Source organism: Canis aureus, chromosome 8 (genome assembly GCF_053574225.1).
Source record: "Canis aureus isolate CA01 chromosome 8, VMU_Caureus_v.1.0, whole genome shotgun sequence".
Taxonomy (NCBI): domain Eukaryota; kingdom Metazoa; phylum Chordata; class Mammalia; order Carnivora; family Canidae; genus Canis; species Canis aureus.
The window spans coordinates 50,799,574-50,825,125 of NC_135618.1; the positions used below are offsets into that span (position 1 = coordinate 50,799,574).

Here is a 25,552-nt window from a genome sequence, read left to right on the forward strand (position 1 = left end):
CGTTTAAGGCAGCCTGTCGCTGCTGATGAACCTGCATGTAGTTGAGCCTCCTCAGTTTACACAGCAGGTTGCAGGAAGAGACCCGGCTATGTGTGGCTCTCTGATGCTGACCTGCCGTCAGTTGTAAGTTATGTACCATCAATATATAACAGCCTCTTTTTGGGGAGGTGGGTGCATGTTAGGTTTCTCCAGAGAAACGGAACCAATAGGATGTCTTTAGAGAGAGAAAGAGATTTACTGTAGGGGATTTGCTCATGCTATTATGAGGCTGAGAAGTCCCCAGATGTGCAGTCAGCAAGCCAGAGACCCAGGAGAGCTGATAGTGTAGTTCCACTCCAAGTTTGAAGGTCTGAGCACCAGGAGAATGGATGACCTCTAATTCAAAGGTCAGCAATCTCAAGAACCAGGAAGAGCCAGTGTCTCAGTTTGAATGTGTAGGCAAAGAGCCAGTGTCCCAGATTGGAGATTGTCAAGGAGGAGGAAGTCCCCTTCTCTTGTAGGAGGGTCAGCCTGGTTTAGTCGGACTTCGACTGATCGGACAAGGCCCACCACCTTAGGGAGGGCAATTTGCTTTATATAGTCTTCCAATGCACATGTGGATCTCCTACAGAAACACTCTCAAAGACACACCCAGAATAATATTTTACCAAATGTCTGGGCACCCTGTGACCCAGTCAAATGGATGTATAAAATTAACCATCACAGGGATAAGGGGAGGGCAACAATTTTGATATTTAAGCTCTCACAGCTCATTTTTGAGTCGTGTGTGGAGGGTTATTGCAGAGAGCTGGATCTTTATCCTTTTTTTGATCTGACTCTATCTTTATCCTCAGCCATTATCTGCCACTTACTCTTGCTGTGGATTTCCTTAGGGAAGACTTAATCTTATTCATTATCTATTCTTGCCGTTGCTACTTAGAGTACTTGATATTTTTTTTTTAAAGGCCTTAGGATTTCAAATAGAGGCAAGTGTTTAAGAAATTAAAGTGAATGTCAAAAACTCAAATGCCCTTAAGGCCATGCAGGTGGGTATATATGTTCTAGAGGACAGGTGTAGGGTGATAGGGAGCAGTGAGGACTGTGGTGAGGAAGGATGAAGGCTCTGTCTTGAGTGGACAGTGGCTCCTTGGCTTCAGCTGCCTGTTGGCTATGAGAAAATCGGGCCCAGGATCATCTGCTTTTTCAGGTTTTATGAGAATCCAGAAATTTGAATTTTTCAGGGTCATCTGGGATATATATTGGGAAGCAGTTCAAATTTATTATTTCTTAAAATAATACCCTGTGTGAACCAAACATTTCTGTGGGCTGGATTTGTCCCATAGACCATTCTGTAACTGATTATGAGTTAGATAATGACAGACTAATCATAAAAAATAATAACTTTAACAAAATATCTAACACTTATTTAATGCTTACTGTGTGCCTGGCGCTCTTCTGGGTCTCTGACTACATTAGATCATTCAGTCATTGGAACACAGGCAGGTGTGGTGTAACCCCGTTGATCAGATGAGAGCAAAGTGCTCACAGCCCACACCATTAGTTAGTGTGGGAACTTGGCTTTTCTCCATCAGTAGCCTTTGCCTTTAAATTCCTATGTGATATGGACTCCTTTGACCCTAAAGTGTGAGGCAACACCCATTGGGGATATCCAGCCTGGGTTAACAGAGATGGTAGCAGAGAGCCAAGGAGGAGCTTACATGAGGAAGTACGTATTTTATTGGCCAACCATGTGCCATAGACCAGGCCAACCACTTTCAAATATAAGTGCCTGGAACCCTTATATTGACATGATGAAGTAGATCTTATCCAGATTGTGCAGATGAGGAAATAAGACTCTGTCTCTATTCCGCCGTGGTCACACAGCTAGCGAGGGACTGAGGGACACAGGTCCAGTGTCTCTGTGGCCTGTCAGGTGGCTACTCTTCCACATAACTAAAATCAAAGAATGGGTACAAATAACTGATATGGGATGCAGTTGTGCCAACTACGGCTAGATATGGATGTGGATCCTCTTTGAGAAATCATTCTGATATTTACAATTTATTGCTTATTTATGTGAGTGAGCTGGTAGGTGTCCCCAAGGTGATCAAATAGACATTTAATGGCAATTTGTGTTTCCATGTTGAAATTGTTCTCAGGGAAGTTTTCGTTCTATGTCCTTTTATGTTAGCTGGCCCAGTAGCAGTGCCCGTTCATTTCTGTCTTCACAGAGTAAGTGCAGATTGATCTAATGCCTTCAGATTGTTGACCTACCTTTGGCTCTAGAATCTCCAAATGTCTTTCTCATCTACCTTGGTCTTTTTTTTTTTTTTTTTTAAGATTTTATTTATTTATTTGAGAGAAAAAGAGAGTATGGGCAGGGCAGGGAGGAGAAGTAGAGTTCCTGCTGAGGGGAGCCTGATGCAGGGCTCGATCCCAGATCATGACCTGAGCCAAAGACAGATGCTTAACCCAACTGAGCCACCCAGGCACCCCTCACCTGTCTTGGTCTGAATGAAGTACAAAGAAATTTACTATTTATACATTTAGACCTATGTTTCCCACAACATGGAATGTGTATTTTTAATGATTGGTATTCAAGTTGATTGTGGGGGGGGAGGCTGTATTAATTACCTATTGCTGCATAACAAATGATGCCAAAACCCAGTGGATTAAAATAATAGACCTTTATCTCACAGTTTCCGTGGGTTAATTATCTAGGAAGAGCTGAGCTGAGTGTTCTGGCTCAAGGCCAGAACTTTATTTCCTAAATTTTTGAACTTTATTTTCTGAATTTTTCTCCATGAACATGTGTTACTTTAATCAGAAAAAAAAATAGAAGTTATCAGTCCATTCTGCATTTGACTGATGGACAGAGCTGTAGTATCATCTGAAAGCTCAAGAGGGGCCAAGATCAGTCTCTAAGCCCACTCACATGGTTGCTAGCAGGCCTCAGTTTCTCATAGGCCATTGGTCTGAGGGTCTCAGTTCTTTACTGGCAGTTAGGCTGGAGGCCTCTATTATTCCTCAACATAGGTCATCTCACAACATGGCAGCTGGATTCCCCCAGAGCCTGCAATCTGAGGAAGCAAGTGCTTGGGAAAGGGGGCCTCTAAGATGGGAGCTGGACATGAAATACCATCACTCCTGCCACACTCTGTTCCTTAGATGATTCCCTAAATCCAGCTCACACTGAAACGGAAGCGTTTGCACAAGTGTGTGAACAGTCCCATGCAGAATGGCTGGCTGCCCCAAGCACAACCAGTACCCAGCCTCCTTGCCACAAGTACTGTGAAGTGGGATTTGGTGCCCTGGTGATTTGATCCCATGTGATGCTCTGTGAAAAAATAGAATTCCTAGTGTTGCAATGTGGACACGAGTGCGTGCCAAGCAGTTGCGGGTGACATGGTGCATGTTGGCTTCGTGTGGGACCGTTTCCTGGAGTGTCCCCAACAAACATTTGGTACAGATAAAAATCGCTTGTCCCTAAATGCCTTTGATTTCAGCAGAGACAAATATGCTTGGAAGCAGAGGATACTAGGTTTGAAAAGTGCGTTCGTGTGGCCACATGTGGGAAGTTAGCTCAGGGGAACGCCATTAAAGTGGAAAGGAGACAGCTTGTACCCAACAGGGGCCCAGATGGTCCCAGACTTCTTGCCTTTCCTGTCTAAGATGTCAGCATTTTGGCAAGCATTTTCTCCTCCCCGCCCCCCCCCCCCCCGCACATGATCTTCAGTGTTCTTTACAGCAACATGTTGCAAATGTGATCGAAGGACTGAGGGCACTCAGGCACACGCCCACGTTCAGAGCCCGGCCTCACTCCGTTTTCTTCCCTGTAAAGTAGGAGCCAGAGCGTTGGCCTGCCACCGAAGGGTCTTGGGAGGATTCAGTGACCTAACTCAGGTAGATCACTTAGCACGAGCCTGCCATCCAGGAAGTACGCAGGAGGGCAGTTATTATTCCTGCCGTATTGTCATCAGCCGTCTCATATGGACAGTTCTCCAAACTGTTCTCTGTGGGAAGCGCAAATGTTAGAAAGTGAACAGAATATGTCTTCATCTCCCTGCGTGACCCAAGCAGTTATAGAAAACCCTACTCTTCTATATCGTGAACTTAGAAGTTTTACAAAGAGCGACGTGCTGGCCAAGGCCAAAACCGTGTTTCTGAGCAGTTACATAATTCCTCAACGCATCTCATTTAAATCATCATGCACCGAGGCTGTGTCTTTGCACTGTGGTCATTTGAATAGATTCCTTTCTGGTTTCCTAACTCCCCAGAAACTCCTCAGGGTAAATTTCTGCTTTCCATTTTTATAGAATGACCTTGTTCCCAGCCCGGAGCTTAAAAGCTGAGTGTGATTGTGGTAGCTTTAAATAAGATGATCAAATTCAATTTAGCGGACCCTGATTGATCGCCTACTGTGCGCCGACCACCGCATTTAGGCTGGTGGTGTCAGTGTCAGAGCCACAGCAAACTTCCCTGAAAGGTGAGGTGGTGACGCAGTGGCTGGGATGGACTCTGGAGCCCAACAGCCTTGGTTCAGCCCCTGCACCTCTTTCTGTCTGTGTGACCCTGGGCAAGTCACTTCACCTCTCGGAGCCTCTATTTCTTCATCTCTGCAATGGGGACATGAACACTTGCCCACCTTTAGTTGGAGGTAAATGAAGTCGTGCCTATTGCCTCCTGTGGTACCTAAAAATCATGGCATCATGACACACGACTTCTGTCCCCAGCTGCTCACAGGCAGGTAGGACAGGAAGAAAATATAATTGATGAGAGAATTTTTAGAAGATTAAGCCCTAGAGAGAGGGCGCTGGGTTTTTAGTACTCTGGATTCCCTTTGGACAGACATGGGTCTGGTCTGCAGGAGCCAGGCTGTCTGGACTCCGTCCCTGGGCATTGGACACCCCCCACTCCTCGAGTTCCACATTCACTCTCTCTGTCCATCCCCAGACTATAATCTGCTGTGGTCAGGGCCTGCTCTTTGCAGCTCCCATTTGGATGCCAACACCTAGCGGGGAGCCTGGCACATGGCAGAAACTTGGTGAGTCTTGGCTGAATGAATCCATGAAGTCTCCCAAGGTGGTTTTTTCCCCATAAAGAAGCGTTTGCCTCTCCACTCTCTGAGGCCAAACTAAGCCGTAACCAAACCCACAGCCGCCTTCAGACAGCGGGAGCCTGAAATAGCCCCTGAAGCTTCCCGTGGTGTGTCCTTCTTCATTTACTGCAGCAGCTGCCACCTCTCTAAAAACTTGCTCACAAGTCACTTGGTGGAATGCGGTGACTTGACCCAGGATCGTCAAGTTCCAGGGGAATTCTGCTTTGGAAGGAGAGCGCCCCAGAAGGCCAAGTGACACGCCTTTAGCTTCATGAGTGTTTCTAAGGCTGACTCCCCGCCAGCCACGATCCTTGCATTTCTGCTCTCGAGCCAGGTGATGTGACAAGTCAGTGACGGGAGAGCTCCAGATGCACATCCAAGACAGGTCCCTAGGGGACAGCTCACATCCCCATCCTGCTGCTGCTTCAGTCTCCTTGGCCCCTGCCTCGTCCCCTGCAGTGTAGCTGTACCCCCCTAGCGCTGAGCCGTGTGCACCTTGCTGCCGCTACTGTTCATGGCCCGGCTCACCCCACCGGGAGAGCCCCAGCGACCAAGAACCAAGGCGAGTGCCGTGAACACACGGGCCAGGCAGCCCCGAGCCCATCCGTTCAAGGCACCGCCTGTCGTGCTCCCAACCACATGCGTGGCAGGGTTGCTCATTCTGCTTCGTTCAGTGGTTAAGCTGATGGTGGAGGGAGGAGCTGGTTTACCTAGAATTCCTCAAGCAGATCTTTTGCTTCTTTGTTTTGTTTCCCAGCTGACTATTCTTTATAATTTTTTTCCCCTCCAGAAAGTGCAAATAATACAGTTTCCTTGTTGGAAACTTAAATACAGAAAAGCAGGGCGCCTTGAGTGGTGCAGTTGGTTGAGCAACTGGTTCTTGGGTTTGGTTCAGGTTATGATCTCAGGGTCCCGGGATGGAGCCCCAGCCCATTGAATGCAGAGTCCGCTTGGGACTCTGTTTCCCTCTCCCTCTGCCCCTCCTCCCCCATGCACACTCTCTGGCTCCCTTTCTCTCTAGGTAAATAAATCTTTAAAAGAAGTACAGGAAAGCATTTTATCATTAACAAAGCTTCCCGGGCTATTGCTAGAAAAAAAAGAAGAACATGGGGTGAGATGGTCCCTGGAAGAGAACCCCATAACGCACTGGATGCAATAATACCCTGTCACCAATTTCTCTGAAGCTAAGACATGCCTCCTTCCGCGCTGTGCCAGAAGGTCTTTTCCAAAAACATCACTTGACATTGATAATGATGGAGGCAATCTGCAAAGGTTGGTTCCACAGGGACATGAGAGAATTTCTAAGCCAGAGCAGGTCATTCTGGGGCTGTCCACTTAAATAAAACCCTGGCTTAGAAAACCCCAAACACGCTAAAGTGGATACTGTAATGGGATTTATGCAATACTCTGTTAAGGGCAAACCCAGCCCCATAAATACATGTCCGAAATTCAATCTGCCAAATGAAATGTTAAAGGCACCAAATGGATTTCTTGAAAGGATCAGAGCTAAGATGTAGTTTGCCTGCACTTGATAAGCTTATCCAGCCTTGCCACTAGGAAAGGAGAGGGAAAGGGAAAAAAAAGGGGGGGGGGGGAACAATGGAGTTAAGGATTTTACTGTATTCTCTGGTATCTTAGATATTTTCTTTTTCAATGAAAAGGGAGAAAGAGCTTATCGGTCCTCTGGGTGTGAGGCTAGTGTTCCTGATCCAAATACCTTCTGGGCTACAAAGGAAATGGTGCTAAATCACTAGCTGGAGCCCCAGTTCCATACTCCCAGCCACGAAGCCTCCTCAGCAGGACTTCTTCCAAACCTGCAGCTCAGCTGAGTCTGGCACCCAGATGATCGAGGTCATGGCCGGGCCCACGGGTGGGCCTGCTCGAGTCTCACATCCCAGCCCTGCATTCTGGCTTTGACTTTGAGCCAGCTGCTGCCATCGAGTGTGTTCGTGGGTGATGGAGCAAACTAGGGAAGTGAGCTGCCACAGGGACTGGATCATTCTAGACAACTTCCCCCTGGCCCCACCTTCTTCTTCTTTATAATTTTCATATATATATCATCCCCTGCAAGTGACTTGGATGGTCCTGTTTTTCCAAAGAAGGAGATGTTGTAATAGTTTAGAATTTCATGAGATTTTTTTAGAGTTATTTTATTTATTTGGGAGGGGGGAAGAGAAAGAGTAGGAGAGGGGCAGAGAGAGGATCCTAAGTGGGCTCCATGCTGAATATAGAACCCGATGCGAGTCTCAATCCCATGACCCTGAGATCCATGAGCCGAAATCAAGAATCAGCCACTCAACTGACTGAGCTACTCAGGCATCCCTCATGAGATTTTGTGTGTGTGTGTACACCATTTGGAGGAAAGCCAAAGCTATATTGCTGGTTAGAGTTCTCATTTTCTCCAAGCTTCTGACATTGGAATGTGACCCCAAAGAGTCACTTTCAGGATGACAGCATGTTTCAAAACACATGTCATCTTGGATGCGGGTACGAGTTGGCGGGCGTAGGTGTATTTGTGGAGGGTAGTGAATCTGGTTCTCAGTATGGCAGATTTTCCTTGTCTTTTCTCCAGGGAAGCCAGCTGATGGATTAGCCCGTTGCCATAATTGCCTTCATTCCCGACTCCCCTCCGGCCCAGGCCTTTGCAGGTCTGGTTGGCTGGTTTGGGTTGGAGATCACGGCTGTGGGTCTTGGGGGTGTCCTCACAGGCATTGGCCTGCCGTGCCCAGATGATACTCTGACCACAGATGAATTCAGCTCTGGCTGTAAAAAAAAAAAAATCGAGAACCCAGTTCCTGTGTGTTTATTTTCATCCTCTGAGGAGTCAGCTGATGTGCTGTCTCCAGGGTATGTGTTTGGGCCAGAGGCCTTGCTGTAGCCTCATCTGGAATAAACAGCAGGTCTCCGGGTCTGTTGCAGTTAAGAGATTCGTAAGTATTTTGAGTTCTAGGGAGGTGAAACATGAAACCAGAGAGGATATAACAGAAACCTTTAATTCTTAAAAAACTTTATTGAGGTGGAATTTATATGCCATAAAACTCACAGGTTTTAAGGGTACCACCGTCCGGTGATTGTTAGTAAATTCACCGAGGTGTGCAACCATCACCATAACCTAGTTTTAAAACATTCTTATCACCCTAGTAAGAGTCGTTATCCCTACCTGGAGTCACACCCAGGCAACTGCTAATCTACCTCTGTCCCTGTAGGTTTACCCATTCTGGACATCTCACAGCAGGTAGTCTTTTGTATCTGGCTTCTTTCACTTAGCACACTGTTGTGAAGGTCTGTACGTGTTGGGGCGCACCGCCGAATATTATTCCACCGTTTGGATATACCACAGTTGATTCGTTCATTGGTTGATGGACACTTGAGTTCTTTCCCTTTTGCCTGTTGTAAATAATGCTGCTGTAAGCATTCATGTGTAAGTCTGCGTGTAGACATATGTTTCCATTTTTCTTGGGTATGTTCCCAGGAGTGGAATTTCTGGGTCATATGGTGAATTTATATTTAACTTTTTAAGAAGTTGCCAAATTGTTATCCAAAGCGGCTGCATTGTTCTGTACTCCCACCAGCAGCGAATGAGTGGACCCATTCATTTTTGGTCTTGCTCAGAACTGGGTGGCCACGATGTTTATTAGAAACCGCTGCATGTGAAATCCAAAAATTGCTACCTGCCCATGGGAAACAAGCCCTCGCTGGGACCTTGACAGCATTCCAGAAAAGCCTCAACCCCAATTTCCACATAAGCTTCCCCAGCCCGGGTCAGCGCTTCCAGCCCAGAGGCCCTGTCGCTTGCTCCCCTCATCCCTTCCCCACTCCAGCCTTGCTGGCCACGCTCCCCTGCAGTCCATCTCATTCCAAAGAGGATTCACTTTTATAAAAAAAAAAAAAAAATGTTCTGTGTCGCACTGTTGCTAATTTAGCAACTTTACCGGACAATGTGATTTACCATCCGTGGCCTGCCTTCGAATGGATTCATTTACCTGCATTGATTGGTATATGTCGCTGTTAACTGCTGCCAGAAAATGCACAGCAGTGCTTAAAAACTGTGTAGCATTGTGCTTTCTGATGATGATAGTTAACTCCATCCTCGATCGCCAATGACATGGTATTCTTTTGAAGATGGACTTAAGTCGCATAACTGTTCCTTGGTGATGAGAAAATAAATTACTTTTCTATACTGTGTTCTGCTAAGCACTTCTTAAATCTGGGTGCTTTGGCAAGTGTCCCTTTTTTTTTCTTTTTTTTGGATATTCTCTCCTTGCTACTCAAAGTGTGGTCCTTGGATCAAGAGCCTCAGTATCACCTGGGAGCATGAGAGAAATGCAGAGTCTTGGGGCGCCCGGATGACTCAGTCAGTTAAGTGTCTGCTTTCAGCTCAGATCATGATCGCAGGGTCCTGGGTTCAAGCCCTACGTAGGGCTCCCCTGCTCAGCAGGGAGTTTGCTTCTCCTTCTCCCTCTGCCCCTCCTCATGTGCTCACTCGCTCACTCTCTCTCTCAAATAAATAAAATCTTAAAAAGAAAGAAAGAAAGAAAGAAAGAAAGAAAGAAAGAAATGCAGAGTCCCAGACCTCCACCCAGACTTTTAGAATCAGAATTTCATTTTAACAAGATTCCCAGGTGATGCATATACACACCGAAGTCTGAGAAGCACCACCCTAGGTCATGGTTCAGCCAAAATAAGGCCATTGGACCAAATCTGACTAGCTGCCTATTTTTACTTTTTAAAAGGAGTTCAGTTAAAATCCAGCCACATCCATCCATGTACGTATTGTCTGTGACTACGTGGCACTCAGACTGTGGGATTCAGGAGATTGAAATCAGTCTTATGGCCTGCAGAGCTGAAAATGTTTACTTCCTGGGCCTCTACAGAAAAAGTTTTCTGACTCCTGCTCTGGAGAAGGTTTTATTTTTACTTCGTTTTTATTTTATTTACTTATGTTTATGTAATTATTTACATATTATTTTTATTTAGTAAAAAAACTTAGCTTTTTCTTATTTCACTTTTTCCATTTTCCATTTATTACACACTTTGGATCATTCTACATTTTTTTTAAATTGACTGTAATTGACATTTAATATTATATTCATTTCAGGCATACAGCATAATGATTCAGTGTATAGATGGCAAAATGATCACAGTAAATCTAATTAACATCTGTTATGACACATTGTTACAAAAATTTTTTTCTTGTTGTGAGAACTTGTAAGATCTCTTTTAGCAACTTTTAAGTATACAAACAGTATTCTATACTTTTTAAAATAGTTATAAATGCCATTCAGTCCCTATGTGGGACTCGATCCCAGGACCCCAGGATCATGACCTGAGCCAAAGGCAGACGTTCAACCACTGAGCCACCCAGGTGCCCCAGCCCCAGGATTTCTTGCATCGTGCCTCTTAGGACCCATGACAGAAACAAAACGAAGCTTAGTCTTTGGGTTTCTCATCCACAAACTGGAAAGCTCTGAGTTCTCAGATACCATCCTGCTGGCATGAAGAGTGTTCTGGGTGAGTTCTGTTTTATGTCACTTTATTCTTTGTAAGCAAAGGGAAGCAGTTTTTTGTTGTTTGTGAAACTGGAAGGCCATATTTGTTATTCCTTTCAAAAGACTTTGTGTAGGGGCAGCCGGGGTGGCTCAGCGGTTTAGCGCTGCCTTCAGCCCAGGGCGTGATCCTGGAGACCCGGGAACGAGTCCCACGTCGGGCTCCCTGCATGGAGCCTGCTTCTTCCTCTGCCTAGGTCTCTGCCTCTCTCTCTGTCTCTCTGTGTCTCCCATGAATAAATAAATAAAATCTTAAAAAAAAAAAAACTTTGTGTAGACACTTACAGACTAGAAAAAAAAAATCCCTTCATCAAATCACAGTGTCTGGTTGGGGTGGAAAAAACCTAGGGAAGAGCAGTCATGGGAGGCAGGCAGGACTGGCTTTGTGAGCATGTGCCCTGAGCGCTGGGTCCCACGCTCCAGAGGGTGCCTTGATGGCTTTCTTGCTCTGCTGTCACCATCTTGAAATTCTTAACAGCTTTTGAGCAAGGCATTGCTCCCCCACCCCCAACTTGGTTTTGCACTGGGCCAGACGACTTGTGGAGCCGGCCCTGGAAGCCAGGGACAGGATCAGAAGACCCAAGCCATGAGCCATATGTGGAAGATGAGAGCAGTGTGCGCGGCGTCCTGTCGGCCGGCGGCTGAGCCATCCTGAACCAGTGATTGCATTGTGACGTGCTGGCTCCCTCTCACCTTGCTTTGTGCCCAGGGAAGAAAGACCACTTTTAATGATTTCCTGAATTAAGCATTAGAGATGTAAGTCTGCTCGTGCAGAGGGGGTTCAAAGTGAAGTTCAGATTACCTCCAGTTAAGGATGGTGTTTGATCCTTCACAACTTGAGCGTAATTGCTTTCGGAGGATGTACGTGGCACTTTTCTCTGCAGAGTCAGTGAGAGATGCCGCTTTTCGAAGAGGGTGTTCCTTAAAGAAATTGGACTCCCATCCTGCTGCAGGTTGAGGTCCTTGGGGACTTCTGAGCGGTTGGGGTTTTCAGGCCACAGGTCACTGGTGGAAGCCTCCCAATGGGGCCACTTCCTCCTTGTCCCTGTGGGGAGGAATTTCATCCAGTGACCCTGCAGGCAGCTGATTGAGTCTGAAATAGCAGCCTCCCAACCCAGCAGGGACCAGAACAAGGAACATTGCTGTAATTTCTTTCCTCCTCCCCTCTGAACGATTGTTAATCAGGAGTCTTTTGGAAACAAAAAATAAAAGGAAAGTGAGAGAAAGGAGACCTACTTTGGCAAAGCCAGTGGAAAAATACTGCTTGGTCTGCAGGTCCCCGGAGCCACTGGGTGGCAAGTGGGCAGGGGGCTGGGATGTCTCCAAAGCTCAGACACATGAGTGACCCCTCCCCTCATCACCCAGAGAGGCTTTTGGCGCTTTGCGAGAAACCAAAGGCCATTTGATGATCCTAGTTATAACTGTAAATAATTCTGCGTTTGTCATCATAGCTGCAGTGTGATGCATTTATTGAGCATCTGCTAGGTGTCTGGTTTTAGGCCATGTCCTGCATATCTCCTAAAACTTACCACAACACATGGCCTAGCTCTGTTCTACAAGTGGGAAGTCCGTGGCTCTTAAGGTTTGACTTGGCCAAACGCGCACAGCGAGTAGGGAACGAGGCCCTGTTTGAGCTGCGCGTGAAGCCAGAGCTTGGGTCATGTCCCCTCACCTACCCTCTGACCTCACTGTCCCCTCTGAGGCCACTACTGCTCCCTCCCCAACATTATGAAGTGGGGAGCTGGCGCATTGAGAAATTCCAGCAGATTTGAACCTCAGCAATTGTTTCAGAATGTAACTGAGATTTAGGTGGTAGACAGGTGAACATTTTTTAAAAGCGTATTTACTGTATTTAAAGGAAATATCTATAACTGGTATATTAAACCTGTGATTTGGGAGCGAACTAGCAGTTCCTTTCAAAACATGAACGTAAGAAAAGAAACCGTGAGTCTTTTAAATAAAAATAGTCGTGTGGGTGAGATGTGTGTATGGCCTGCCGGTTCAGCTGTTCTGGAAACATCTTGCCTGAGTGCTTGGAACAAGCCTGCATGCAGTGTTGGGGTGGGGAGCAGTGCAGAGCCCGGTACCCTGACAAGGAGACTTTGTTCTTGGTGGGAAAGAGCATGAGCAAAGTTGTCAAGGTTTTAGGTTTGGTCATCCACACTGATGGTGCTGTCACCTTCTCCTCTCCCATGGAGATGGTCTCACCAGCTGTTGCCAAACCCCAGACACCTTCAGTGACTCTCAGAATTATTCACGTGTGTTAGCAAGAAGCTCTTACTGCAGCCTGTGAGGTTGCACATCACCTCTGCCTACCATGGTATTGTCTTGTACCGGTCTGTAGCTCATTATGCCACACCAGCCTTCTCTCTGTCCCTTATCTCAGGGCCTTTGCACTTGCTATTCTTTTTTTTTTTTTTTAATATCTATTCATTTATTTGAGAGAGAGAGAAGTTCAACCAACTAAGTCACCCAGGTGTCCCTCTTTTTGCCTAGACCACTTCCCTCCAGATATTTGCATAGCTGATGTCTTCTTTTCCTTCTGGTCTTCACCCTAACATCTACCTTGTTAGAGGGGCCTTTCCTGTTCACCTGCTAAGGGCCCCCTCTCCCAGCATCACTTTCTATGCCAGGGGTCTGGCTGAGTTTGCTGATCCCTGCTCCATGCTATTACCCCCTTTTTTTTTTTTAAGGTGTTGTAATAACATTTATCACTATCTGAAATGATCTCATTTACTTATACCTCACTTTGTCTCTTTGTATGTAGAACATAAGTCCAGTGAAGGCAGGACCATGCACCTTCCTTCCTGCTTAGTCTGTATCCCTAGCGCCTTGCATACAGTATGCTCTCAATAAACGTTTGTGAAATGGATGGATACTGTCACTGTGGGATTCCTGTAGTCATTTATTCTCACTTCCTTTGCTCCTTGCCATGTACGGAACATTGGAAACAGAGCTCATGGACAAATACGTGAATAGTCATGGAAGCAGGTGATGGTTGCACCTGACAAGCCAAACAGGGCAGAGAAGTAGCACAGCGTAGCAGGGCATGGACTCTTACAGAATCAGAGGCGGCTTCTCGGAGTGAGCGGTATCTGAGCTGAGATGGAAGGATGCATTTAAGCTCCCTGGGTGGAGAGGCAGGGCCTGGAAGAGCATTCACATGCCGGGAAGAGCCTGGGCGAGGACGTGGTGGCACCACACACCAGTCTGGTTGCGTGCTGCTGGAAGGAAAAGGCATCTGTGCAGGAGAGCACAGCCAGTCCAGGTGCCAGCACAGGTCAGATGAACCGCAGCAGGTGTAGGCCGGGAGTCTGGTTGGATGAGTTCTTAGGAACAATTGACAAAGGGCTTTTTCTAGAATATGACTTGGGCCTTCCACGTTTAAATGTGGGCTCTGATTGTTATGAACTCAAAGGTTGCAACACCCCAGAAGTTGAAAAGTTCATAGTCCATTGGATCTGACTTATCTGTTGAGCTAGCCTCAGTGTGAGCCAACCCCTAGAGTTGGCCGACACGTGGAAGCGAGCTATCTGGCGCCCTGTGTAATTGGTAGGTCTTGGCTCTCAAAATATATAGACGATGCTAATGAGCAGCTTTCCCGGGCTCTCACCCTGCCCTCATGCATGCATCTAAAACTCATCAGTTGTCAGCAGGGAGTTAAACACACAGGGAAAGGGCAGCATATGGCATGGAAGAGTGGGGAATTGCAAGCCCTGAATAAAATTTTATTGAGGTGGACCAGCCCTGCTGTTTATGAGGTGCTTAAAGGGAATTCGTGATCTGCAAAGCTGAAGACTGTTCTTCTTGTCACCCTGGTAAGGAGAGGAATCCCTGACACTCTGGGGACTCTCCCTCCAACTACTAAGCCCTGGCCAAGCCTTAATGAGGCTGGAACCAAGTTCAAGGGTTGAGGCTGATGCTGTCATAAGCCTCAAGGCTGCTGTGACAGGAGAGCCACAGGCGAGGGAAACAGACATTGATCCAGCACCTCCCAGGCTCTGGGGTGCTGGTGGGGTGCACACCTACTGCATAGATGCACAGTGGATTCTAGAGCGTCCACGGAACATTCTTTCCAGCAATAATTACTTAATATTTTTTCTTTAAATGCACTTACCATTTACTTGGGCTCGGCCTTGACCTCTGCTATCCATAAAGCCATGGCATTAACGAAGCCGATTCTCTTTTGAAACACATGAGGGTAAATTTGTAACTATTAATGTTTTTTTTCCAAAAGGTTGGTTCACGAATGGCACAGGATAACTCACGTGCCATCGTTTCCAGTGCTCATGCTCTTACCTTCTTCAGTACTTGTAGGTTTGCTAGAAGGTGCTATTACTACTTTAATTTTGTAGGCAAGGAAGCAGACCCAGAGAAATTAGGCAACCCACCCAAAGCCACACACCTAAGAACAGCAGAGGCTGCATGTATTTGAACGCAGATCTTTCTGGCTCTCAAGTCCAAAGAGTAGGAGGATGTCCAAACATCCCCTGGACAGATGGACAGACTCAGAGCATCTCAGGACAGGCACAAATGGTAAAAAGGAGGCCAGACTTCCTGCCCTTCTCAAGAGGCAAAGACAGCTTCAGTGACCGACACTTAGGGTCCCATGGATTTGGGCTCCAGACTTTCTTAGACCGTCAGGACTGTCCCCAAGGCACCACTGCGTGGCTTGGAGAGCCCTTAGTCGTCCCATAAAATAATAGTGATCAATACCGACTCCCACACAAAGGCCCAGGCAAGTGAGGTGGTGAGGAGGACCCTGTGCAAACTGTCCCCTCCTTTGTCGTGGAGGTTCATTAGTATTCAGTCCTCATTGAGGGGCCTTGGAGGCAAGAAATCATCTTAATGGGTTCTGAACAAGCCCAACTGCTGGCCATTGGGGGAAGGCCACAGGGAGCAGGGCCCAGCTCTGTCCTGAGTGGGGCAGTTTCACGGGGCTGCAGCCCACAGACACCACAGCTGAGTGAGGCATCCCACTGCATAGGAGGCCATGGGCCCACACTTGGGGGTGGCAGCTTGAGGACAGAATGGGGAGGGACTGAGTAGAGTTGGCAAGCCCAGCGAGATCGCCAGCAGGGTAGAGAACTGCAGTTGGCCATGGTGATCACATTTTCCCTTAAAACTCTTAGTTCTCCAGGGATGAGCTCAAATCTAGATAACTCAGCTTGGGGCCACCGGTAGTCTCTATAGAGCCTGGTGGGGATGATGGAGGCCCCGTCTTAGAGGGAGACCAGAGAAAGTGTCCCCCTGGGTCAGGGCTGTCCTACCCAGCAGGACTGTGAAGGTCACTGGCTGGAAACCCCACTTTGCAGTCCAGGCCAGATAGCCATTGACACGGCCTCCAATAAGAGCTACCTTATGTTTCTTTCCTTTCCTTTTTTATGTTATTTATTTATTTTTTAAGATTTTATTTATTCATGAGAGAGACAGAGAGAGAGAGGCAGGCGCCATGCAGGGAGCCCAACGTGGGACTCCATTCTAGGATTCCAGGATCACGCCCTGGGCTGAAGGCGGTGCTAAACTGCTGAGCCACCCGGGCTGCCCCTCCTTTTTTATTTTTTTTAAAGATTTTAAAAATTTATTTGAGAGAGTGGGTGAGAGAGAGAATGAGAGAGAGAGAGAGCACACAAGTGGAGGGGGAGCAGCAGAAAGGGAGAAGCAGGCTCCCAGCCGAGCGGGGGCTGATTTAAAAAATTGAGATATAGGGGCACCAATGTGGCTCAGTCATTAAGCTTCTGACTCTTGATCTCAGCTAGGGGCTTGATCTCAGGGTCATGGGTTCCAGCCTCAGGTTGGGCTCCATGCTAGGTGTGAAGCCCTTTTAAAAAAAAAAATTGAGACATAATTAACATACAATAAAATGAACAGATCTAAAATGTTAGTTCAGAGATTTAAGAGTCATATACAGCAATGTTTCCACCACCTAGAGCAAGGCATAGAGCATTTCCTCATAAAATTTCCCTGAGTCCCTTTACAAGCAACCCCAAGTCCCCACTGCCCTAAGCATCCTTTTCTTCTATCTGTGAGTGTGCATTAATTTTGATTATTCTTGGAATTTATAAAAAATGGAATCATATTGGGAATCATTGTATTGTGTTTGGCTTCTCTCAACATTTCTTCCTAAGATTTTATTTATTTTAGAGAGAGCATGCACAAATTGGAGGAGGAGCAGAGAGGGAGGGAGGGGGAAAGGATCTCAAGCAGACTCCACACTGAGTGTGGAGCTGGATGTGGGGCTCGATCTCATGACCCAGAGATCATGACCTGAGCCAAAACCAGAGTCGGATGCTCAACCAACTGAGCCACATGGGCGCCCTCTTATGTTTCAAATACAAAGAAAAACATGTGTTACCAGTTCTCTATTATCTGTAAAACCAACCGTCTGAGCACCTGGTGGCTTGAAACAACCATTTTGTGTTATTCCTGATTTTGTCAGGATCCGGGATTTATATAAAGGAAGAGCTCTGGGGGGTGGTTTGCTTCTGCTCCACGTGGCCACCACTGGGACCAGGCAATCCACTTCTAGAAGGATTTCTTCATCCATATGTTTGCCATCGTGTTTCTTCTTGAGCTCCTCTCCCTGTGAGGCACCTTCTCCCCCTAAGCCTTTTGCCATGACGTTCTCTCACAGCAGAATGGACTCACAGTAGCAACACCTTCTCTGAGGCAGCTGGCCTCCAGGAGGCCAGAAGTGGAGGCTGGCAGGGAGGTGAGGGCTACCAAGGGAACTGGCACGGTATCATTCCTGCCATATTCTGTTGCTCCAAACAGTCGCGGGGCCCACCTAGATTCTGGGAGGAATGGATTCTGGGAGCTGGAAAGAGAGACCCTACCCCTCTACTGGGATGGGGAGATGGGGTGTGTGTGGCAAAGAATATATGGGGTGGGTTACAGTTGCAGTCCTCTTTGGAAAAATACAGCCTGCCGCTCCTTAATTAGCAAAGATTTCTCAGAAGCTCCACAATGAAATTCCTGTCTCGAGCTCCCCTGGCCCACAACAGGGAGAGGCAAGGCATGGGTGTGTTTTTTAAGATCAAAATATGTATGTCCAATTCTTAATTTTTTTGCTGGTTTTTCACAGGATCCTACTGTTTGATCTAAAAGGTTGCTCTACCAAGGTAAACCAGGTTGCAAAGTGAAAGTAGCCCCAGGGTGAGCCCAGCTAGTGGGGGAAGGACAATGTATGCGTATCTAGTATCCATGGAGGTTCTCGGGCACTGTCGCAGAGGCAGCTGGCTCGTGTTTGATGAGGTCCCAAAGACAAGGCCATCTGGCTTGGACCAGCTCACCTCCCACCCTGGTGTTTAAATCTGAAGTGGGCTTTACTGAGTCAATCAAGAAAGATTCAGTTATTGAAATGGAAGCAAATTTAGGCAGTAAATTGATGTTTTTGATTGAAATTTGCTTCCAAGCCAAGCCCTTGGGTCATTATTGGACATTCGCCTCTCTTGAAAAATATGGTGTAACAAATAACATGCACACCCATTCAATTGAACGTTTGGACCCCTAGCTAAAAAAAATCTGAGTAATTAGCCGAGGCTAACTTTTTTTTTTTTTTTTGAATGGTGCTAAACTTTGCAAAGAATAGTAGAAATAGCTGTCACTGTTAATTCTGAGAGGAGCTACCCCATTCAGTTGAGGTGTTCCCATGCAAGGGCACTAGAACTAGAAGGTGTGGTCTGCAACCTTGTCTCTGCCCCTTATAGGCTGTGACCATGGGGCGATCACTGATACTTATGATGAACCTCACTTTTTTTGTCTTTAAGATGAGGATGGTTATAACCTATTAATCATGGGACTGGCCTAGAAATAAAATGACACAGTACTGTTTTTAAAAACTGCTTTGTGAAATCAGATTCTTTATATATTGAGCCATTAATGCTAATAATAATTAACATGGCAAATTTCTATTATCTGCGAATTAACAGTAGTCATTTAAAATTTAAATGTATAGATTCTCTATTTTAAAACACAAAGTTAAAAAAAATTAACTGTATAATTCTGATATCTAGAGTCTGGGTACCAGCCGTAATTTGTGCACCGTGCTTTATGTATACCTAAGTTCAATTTTGGCCAGGCTACATAATTCTCTCTGAAATTAAAGGCTTGATCCTGCAAAGACAAATGAGTAAGGAAGCCATTAGAAATGTTTTGCTGCTTTGAATAAACTTCAACCAGTAATTGAGCTCTGATGTTGAATGGGCTAATAAGTAACAGGTGGATTACTCTCATTATAATGGACATAGATCCAGTTATTTATCAACAAATGGTTCATTGAGAGCATACGAGGGGAAGTTCTCTTTGCCATGAGCTCCCTTGATGGTCTCCAAACACTACTGTCATGGAACGTTGCTCCCTTGAGCTGGCAATAGGCATCCCATACTCAAATCAAAGGGATCAGGCTTTCCCTCCCCCAGTTTACAGAAGACAAAGCGACTGATGGATCAGACTTTTCCCTATATGTGACTTTTTTTTTTTTTTTTTTTACTGGTTCTTCTTACATCTTTGGCGTCTGAACCTGCTTGACCTTTGCTAAAATACAATGAAAGCTGCTGTCTGCAGTGCAGTGTTAAGTGCTGAAAGTTATTTCTGTTGGGAGCATTACCAGTTTCACTGGGTCTGCAAACAATACGATCACTCCTGAATTTAAGGATGATTGTATTATACTCTGTTACCAGGGATGGGCAGATCTGGCCCACTGTTAGTGTTTGTGAATAAAGTTTTATTGGGATACAGCCATACCCATGCATTTACTTACTGTCTATGGCAGCTTTCACCTCTGGCAGAGGTGAGCGTTGTTAACAGAGACCTTTATGGCCTGCAAAGCTGAAACTATTTATTATATGACCCTTTACAGAAAAAGTTGTTGGCCTCTGAAGTACCATGGTGAGACAACACAAGAGCAAGCCGGTGCTTTTTTATTTTAAAAGACTTTATTTATTTGACAGAGAGCATGCATAAGCAGGGGTAGGGGCAGAGGGAGAGGGAGAAGCAGGCTCCTCAAGGAGCAGGGAGCCAGATGTGGGACTTTATTTTTTTTTTTTAAAGATTTTATTTATTTATTCATGAAAGACAGAGAGAGGCAGAGACACAGGCAGAGGGAGAAGCAGGTTCCATACAGGGAGCCAAACGTGGGACTTGATCCCGGGTCTCCAGGATCACGCCCAGGGCTGAAGGCGGCTCTAAACCACGGAGCCACCTGGGCTGCCCAAATATGGGACTTGATTTTGATTCCAGGACCCTGAGCTGAAGGCAGACACTTAACCGGCTGAGCCACCCAGGTTCCCCGCAAGCTGACTTTTTAATCTGAACTTCCTCTGGGATAGAAAGCTGCTGAGATTATTATCTTGTGACAACACTGTGTTTGAGCTGGAGTTCCACTTTTCCTCCAAAACCTGTAGCAAATATGATGGACATTATTTTTTTTAACGTTATCTTTTTTAAGGGAACATTACATTATGGTTCAAAAGAAAAGAGAAGGGGGATTTGAATTTGTATAATCTGGTACAGATTGAATTTGTATAATCAAATACCACCTCTACCATTAGTTAATTCACACATTCAATTCTTCATTGAATCAACAGGTAAAAATATATTTATTACGTATCTAGTTGTGGCCGCTGCCTCAAGTGTGTACACCTAACCTGGATCCTATGGAGTCCTGGCGATCTACTGAATTGCTCACCAACTTTGAGGCTTAAGCAGCGATTATTTCATAAAGTTTTGTGGTTTGACTGGGCTTAGCTGGATGGTTCTCCCTTGGATTTTTGCATGTGTTACAGTCAGATACGGGCTGCGGGCATCTAAAAGTTTGGCCGGGTTGGATGCTCAGCATGTCTCGTTCGTATGCCTGGCAGCTGGTGCTGGCTGCTGGCTGGGAGCTCATCTGGAGCTGTCTTACTAGAGCACATGTGGCTTGGGATTCTTGCAGAATGATGGCTGGGTTCCAAAAGGAGGCTTCCCAAGAGTGGGAAGAACACTTCCCAGCAAGAACTTCTTATCACCTGGGCTCTGAGCTCCCAGGACATCACTTCTGCTACAATCTGTTGGTCAAGCAAGTCACTATGGCTAGCCCAGTTTCAAGGGGAATAAGATCCACGTCTCCGGGAGGGGAATGTCGGAGAATGTCTTGGCCTCTGGAATCTGACGGGTATGCATACAGTGGGGAGCCAGCCACAGTGGTTCTTCTGTTAAACTGCAACTTTTACAAGTCCTGATACAGAAAAAGAAGCCATGATGATAAGACAGCTTTTAATAGGGTGGTTTGGTCTGGAGAAGGGCCAGCGAAGGCTTCTTGGCAGATGAATATGGTGAGATGTGAAGATTAAGTGGAGTGAGCCTGGCGAAGAAGGGAGGAGAGAGTAAGTAATCCAGGCACAAGAAACAACCTGTGCAAATGTCCTGGGGCAGGACCACAGAAGGCTGGTGGGGCCAGAGCTGAGAGAGTGAGGGGAATGTGGTAGGAGTTAAGGCTTACTAGCTGGATACTGAAAGCCACAATTCCTGATCTCTCCAGACTTGAGTTTCCACATTGATAAAATGGGACACTGTTTGCCCCATGAGGCTATTGCGAGGATAAATTAAGAATACATCTGTGATGTTGCACAGCGATATTTTCTTTTCTCTTGGAAATGGCTGTTAACAAATGCAAGAGGGGATACCACCTTGCCCCTTTGTGCTATCCCCTCCTGCCGATTCCCTCCATCTGTCAGGCGCAAAACCCAGCCAGCAGTTCATGCCTTTGGAGTTACAGGCTATGTACAATGTCTCACCTAAACTGTTAAGTGAAGTCCTGCAGCGTGTGAAGAGTCCACGTGAACTGAGGTCGTTGCTTGGTCCCTATTTGATGTCTACACTGACCCCGACCCCAGTAGCACGCATAGATGCCACACAAAGGGCAGATTGCTCAGCTCGGCCAGGGCATTGATTTGCATGGCTTCTTCTCCAGCCCCCGGCTCACCGGCCGTACACCACACACGTCTCCATCCTCGTGCCCTTATTCTAAGAGGCCTTTTGTGATCGTGCAGCTGTGCGCTGCGCAGGGCCGTCACCCGTGGACGCAGCAGCGGAGAGCTCTGTGACTGTCGTGCTCTCCGGCGGAACCTGGACCCTGAATTCCACCCATTGGGGAACCTGGACATGAGGGCCGTCGGCCTGGCCGCGGGGGTCGCAGCTCCTCTGGGGCCACTCGTAGAGCCAGCATCAGCTGATGGTGGCAGGCCCTTGGCTGCAGGAGCTGCCGGGGTTGGGGTTGGACCACGGGGCTCGCGGGAGTTTTGCTATCTCTCTCAAACACTCCCAGGCATCTGCTGTGCTTCGGGGTCCAGGTCCCGTGCGAGGCACTGGGGAGCTGGTGAAGGGGCCCAGGGCTGCTCCTAGGGATCTCGCAGTTCTGCTGAGTGGAGGAACGGACTTTTCCCCAAGCAGTGCTCCGGACGGGTGGGGTGCATCCTTTCCACTAACCGGGTCACGGAAAGGCCAGTTCTATATACTCCATTGGCGTGGGCTTCTGCTTTGCCCTGAAATAGCGTGGTCGTTCGGAATCGCCTTCCGAGACACCTGAGTGGCTCAGCTGGTCAAGTGTCTGACCCTTGATTTCAGCCCAGGTCATGATCTCAGGGTTGTGACATGGAGCCCTGTGTCCTGCTCTGTGCTGGATGTGGAGTCTGCTTGGGATCCTCTCTCTTTCTGCCCCTACCCCTACTGGCACTTTGTCTCTCAAAAAAAAAAAAAAAAGGAATCCCCTTCTCTACCCTGGATACCCTGGAGGCTCCCAGCAGGGGTGGGAGTGGAGAGTGGACAATGTCTGGGGACATTTTTGGCTGTCGTGACTTGGGGGGTGGCTACTTGGCAGCTAGTGGGTAGAGCCCAGGGATGCTGCTAACCATTCTCCAGTGCACAGGATAACCCTACAAAAAAAAAAAAAAAAAAAAAAAAGTTCTGGTCCAGAATGTCAGAATTGATGAGGTTGAGAAGCCCTGCCCTGCTCCTGTCATCTGCTTCCCTCCTGTCACCAAGTCACCACCACCACCTTGGCTTTCTGGTAGTTCCCCAAACATGCCAACCCCTGAATGATTTTCAGGGTCTTCACGCCTGCTGCTCCCTCTGCCTGGAATGTTCTTCCCCAAGGTGGCCTCCCCAGATCTCCAGGTTTCTGGTAGGCCTCCCCGGACCCTTTCTTTTCCTTCATTGTTCTTTTCCCTGTGTGCAGCTCTCCGTTTATCCCACAATCACCCCTTCATGCCCCTCTTCCCCACTGGCCTGTAAGATCCGTAAAGACTTGAACCATAGCTGTGTTGCTGTGTCCTTGGCTCCCAGGCCCTGACACCAAGCTCAGTCTATATTTGTTAAAGTCAGGGGACAAGGATTGGGGGAGGTTGACAGTGGGCTCATCCTCTCTTCTGAGCCTCAGTTTTGTCATCTGTAAAATGGGATGATGATCATCCCTTCCTGGTGGCTTGCTGTGTGAGGTCAGTTTCTGATGTGTAAACCAAGCATTGTACGTGCTGCCGGGCACATATCATTAAGCACACAATAGGCGTAAGTGTTGGGGTGATTTTTTGCCCCCTGGGGGTTGGTCTGATTCCCTCGAACACCCAGTTTGAAGGCAGAGTGAAGAATGGTGGCACTGACCATGAACTGGGCACTTTTGCATTAAAGTGTTTATTAAATCCTCGCCCCCAGCCTCTTGCTTCCAGAACTCTGTTCTGCAGGTGGGGAAGGGCATCTCAGGGTGGGAACAGCTGAGCAGGTGGCGGGCGTGGCACTCACGCACATGCAGGTGGTCCGGCCCCAGTCTTCCCCAGGACACTAAGCTCCCCGTCTCTGACTTTCACCTCGCTCAGCAGAAATGTTCATTTTCTCCTTTCCGATTGCCTGTGCCGAGGTTTCCTGTGGTTACAGTCGGGCCAAGATGATGAGTCAGATGGAGTGGGGGAGTGGGGGCTGCCGTGGGAGCGTGGCCTGGCAGGGCAGGACAGTCATAAGGAGACCCACCCACACACCCACCCCTTGTCCCGTGCCCAGGTCTTACCTTGTAAAGGTGACCTAGAGATGACATGGGGAGGCCAGTGCTGTTTAAAGAAAAGTTTCATCTTCCTCACAGTTCCCCTGGAAACTCAAGGCAGGGCTTCCTAGGGGAGAAACAGCACGTTCGGATCAGGAGGGAGGGGAAAGTCTAGGCTGGAGCCTTATTGGGGTTCCCAGAGGAAAGGCGAAGCAGGGCAGAGTGAATGGCTTGGGACTGGCTGGTCTGGATAATACCAGGGGGCTTCGGCTCTAAGGGTGGTCTCCAGCAGCCTGGTGTCTGCCCCGACGTGACTTAGAGCAGCAGAGGTACTGGCTTATGTGTGAGCTAGATAAGGTGGGAGTTGGGGCGGTGCCGGGTCCAGTCTAGGAATCGCCTGTTTTGTATACAAAATGTGTGTCCCTGGCCGACCCTTTGCTGTGTGTAAGAATTGGCTAGTCCTGGGAGGCCCCCCCGCCACTGCAGTGCCAGAGCCTTAGAAATACAGAAAACGAGAAAAGATATATGTCAATGTCATTGACCCCGCGATGCCCGGATGCCAGCTGGACAAAGACAGAATCGAAGACACAGTGAGAACAGCTCCCTTCTTTGCTCACGTGTGGCCACTGAGCATGACTGCTAGGGAGTCCCAGGAGGGTATAGAACCAGCCCTGGACCCCCAAAGTACAGGTGTGCGCTGGCAATACATATACGTATCTTGTCATCAGATGCCACCTCTTTTCTGACTAGAGCGTTGGGGCATAGCTAGGCCAACTGTGTCTGTGTGTTTCTGTGGGCTGTATGCAGTGAGTGTCTACTGTGTGTCAGGCTCTGGGCTAGGCGCTGGAGGTATAATGGTGAAGCCCATAGGCACATCCTCTAATCTCCTGGAGTTTATAGTTTAGTGGAGGAGACTGAGGTTCATTAGAGTGTGCAAGGGGTGGCCTGGACCAGTCTGAGGCACCATGGGAAGCCTTCTTGGAAAAGCGCCACCATAGCCGAGCTTGGAAGGGTGTTGTGAGAATGTTTGGTGTGGGCCAGAAGAAGGGGAAAGCAGGATTCAGCACCCACCAAATGCATTTTTCTCCCAGCATTGAAGGCCCTGTGAACATCTCTGTGCCAAGAACCAGGACTGACCCCTCTTTTGAGTGTTCAAATCTGTCCTTCTGTGAGGTTGGGATACTTGGTGGGGTGTACTTTGCCTTATGGTGTATCTCTGCTTGAGAGATCCAGAGTTTTGGGGAAAAAGCAAGGAGTGTCACCATACCTGTTCACCCTGCGGCCACACTCAGCCCATGTGAGGCACTGGAGTCAGGTCCTGAACAGGTACAAATATAGTGAACACGGCTGGATTGTAAATCAGGTGTAGGATTTGACAAGTTATACATCTCTTCCTTCCTCCCTTTTCCCAACAGGACCATTAGGAAAACAACACCGCAGCTAGAGACACACCCCTATTGCAGTGTCTCTGGGCTGGGAAAGTAAATGTCATTGGATCTCCTTGGAGCTCCATCAGTTGGGCCACCTTCCAAGATGGTGGATGGTGGTTGACTGGGAGAACCCAAGGACGAGAAGAATTCCCAGCAGAGTTGGAAAGAACTTTGATTATTTCAATTCTCAAGAGCCTTCTCTGACTTCTCCCTTCCCTGCTCTGCCCAAGAAACGCTCATGTCAGACCGAGTCCTTCCCCCACTCCAGTCCTTGGTGTTTGTAAGATTGGAATTTGGTTGTCATGGCGTTTAATCTGTTTACATGGGTTTTATTCTGGTCTCTACACCATGGGCAGCGCGGGCGGTGGTTGAATCCAGGCAAAGTTAAGCTGGGGTTCTGGAACCCTTGGTGTGTGTGTATGTGTGTGTGCGCACCTGTGTGCATGCGTGCTAGGACCACCTCACATGGGTATGAGTATTATGCCTTCCA

General features: G+C 47.5%; 1 protein-coding gene and 1 long non-coding RNA gene across 2 annotated transcripts in view; one reads left to right on the forward strand and one right to left on the reverse strand.

Moving 5' to 3' along the window:
* The window catches only part of XYLT1 (xylosyltransferase 1), a 306,482-nt gene that overhangs the window by 26,178 nt on the left and 254,752 nt on the right, over window positions 1-25,552 (forward strand). The window lies entirely within an intron of this gene.
* Window positions 23,318-25,416, reverse strand: LOC144319054 (uncharacterized). The gene is made up of 3 exons (XR_013384973.1): window positions 24,900-25,416; window positions 23,660-23,759; window positions 23,318-23,517 (listed from the first exon to the last, which is right to left on the reverse strand). It is a non-coding gene; the product is annotated as an uncharacterized LOC144319054 (long non-coding RNA).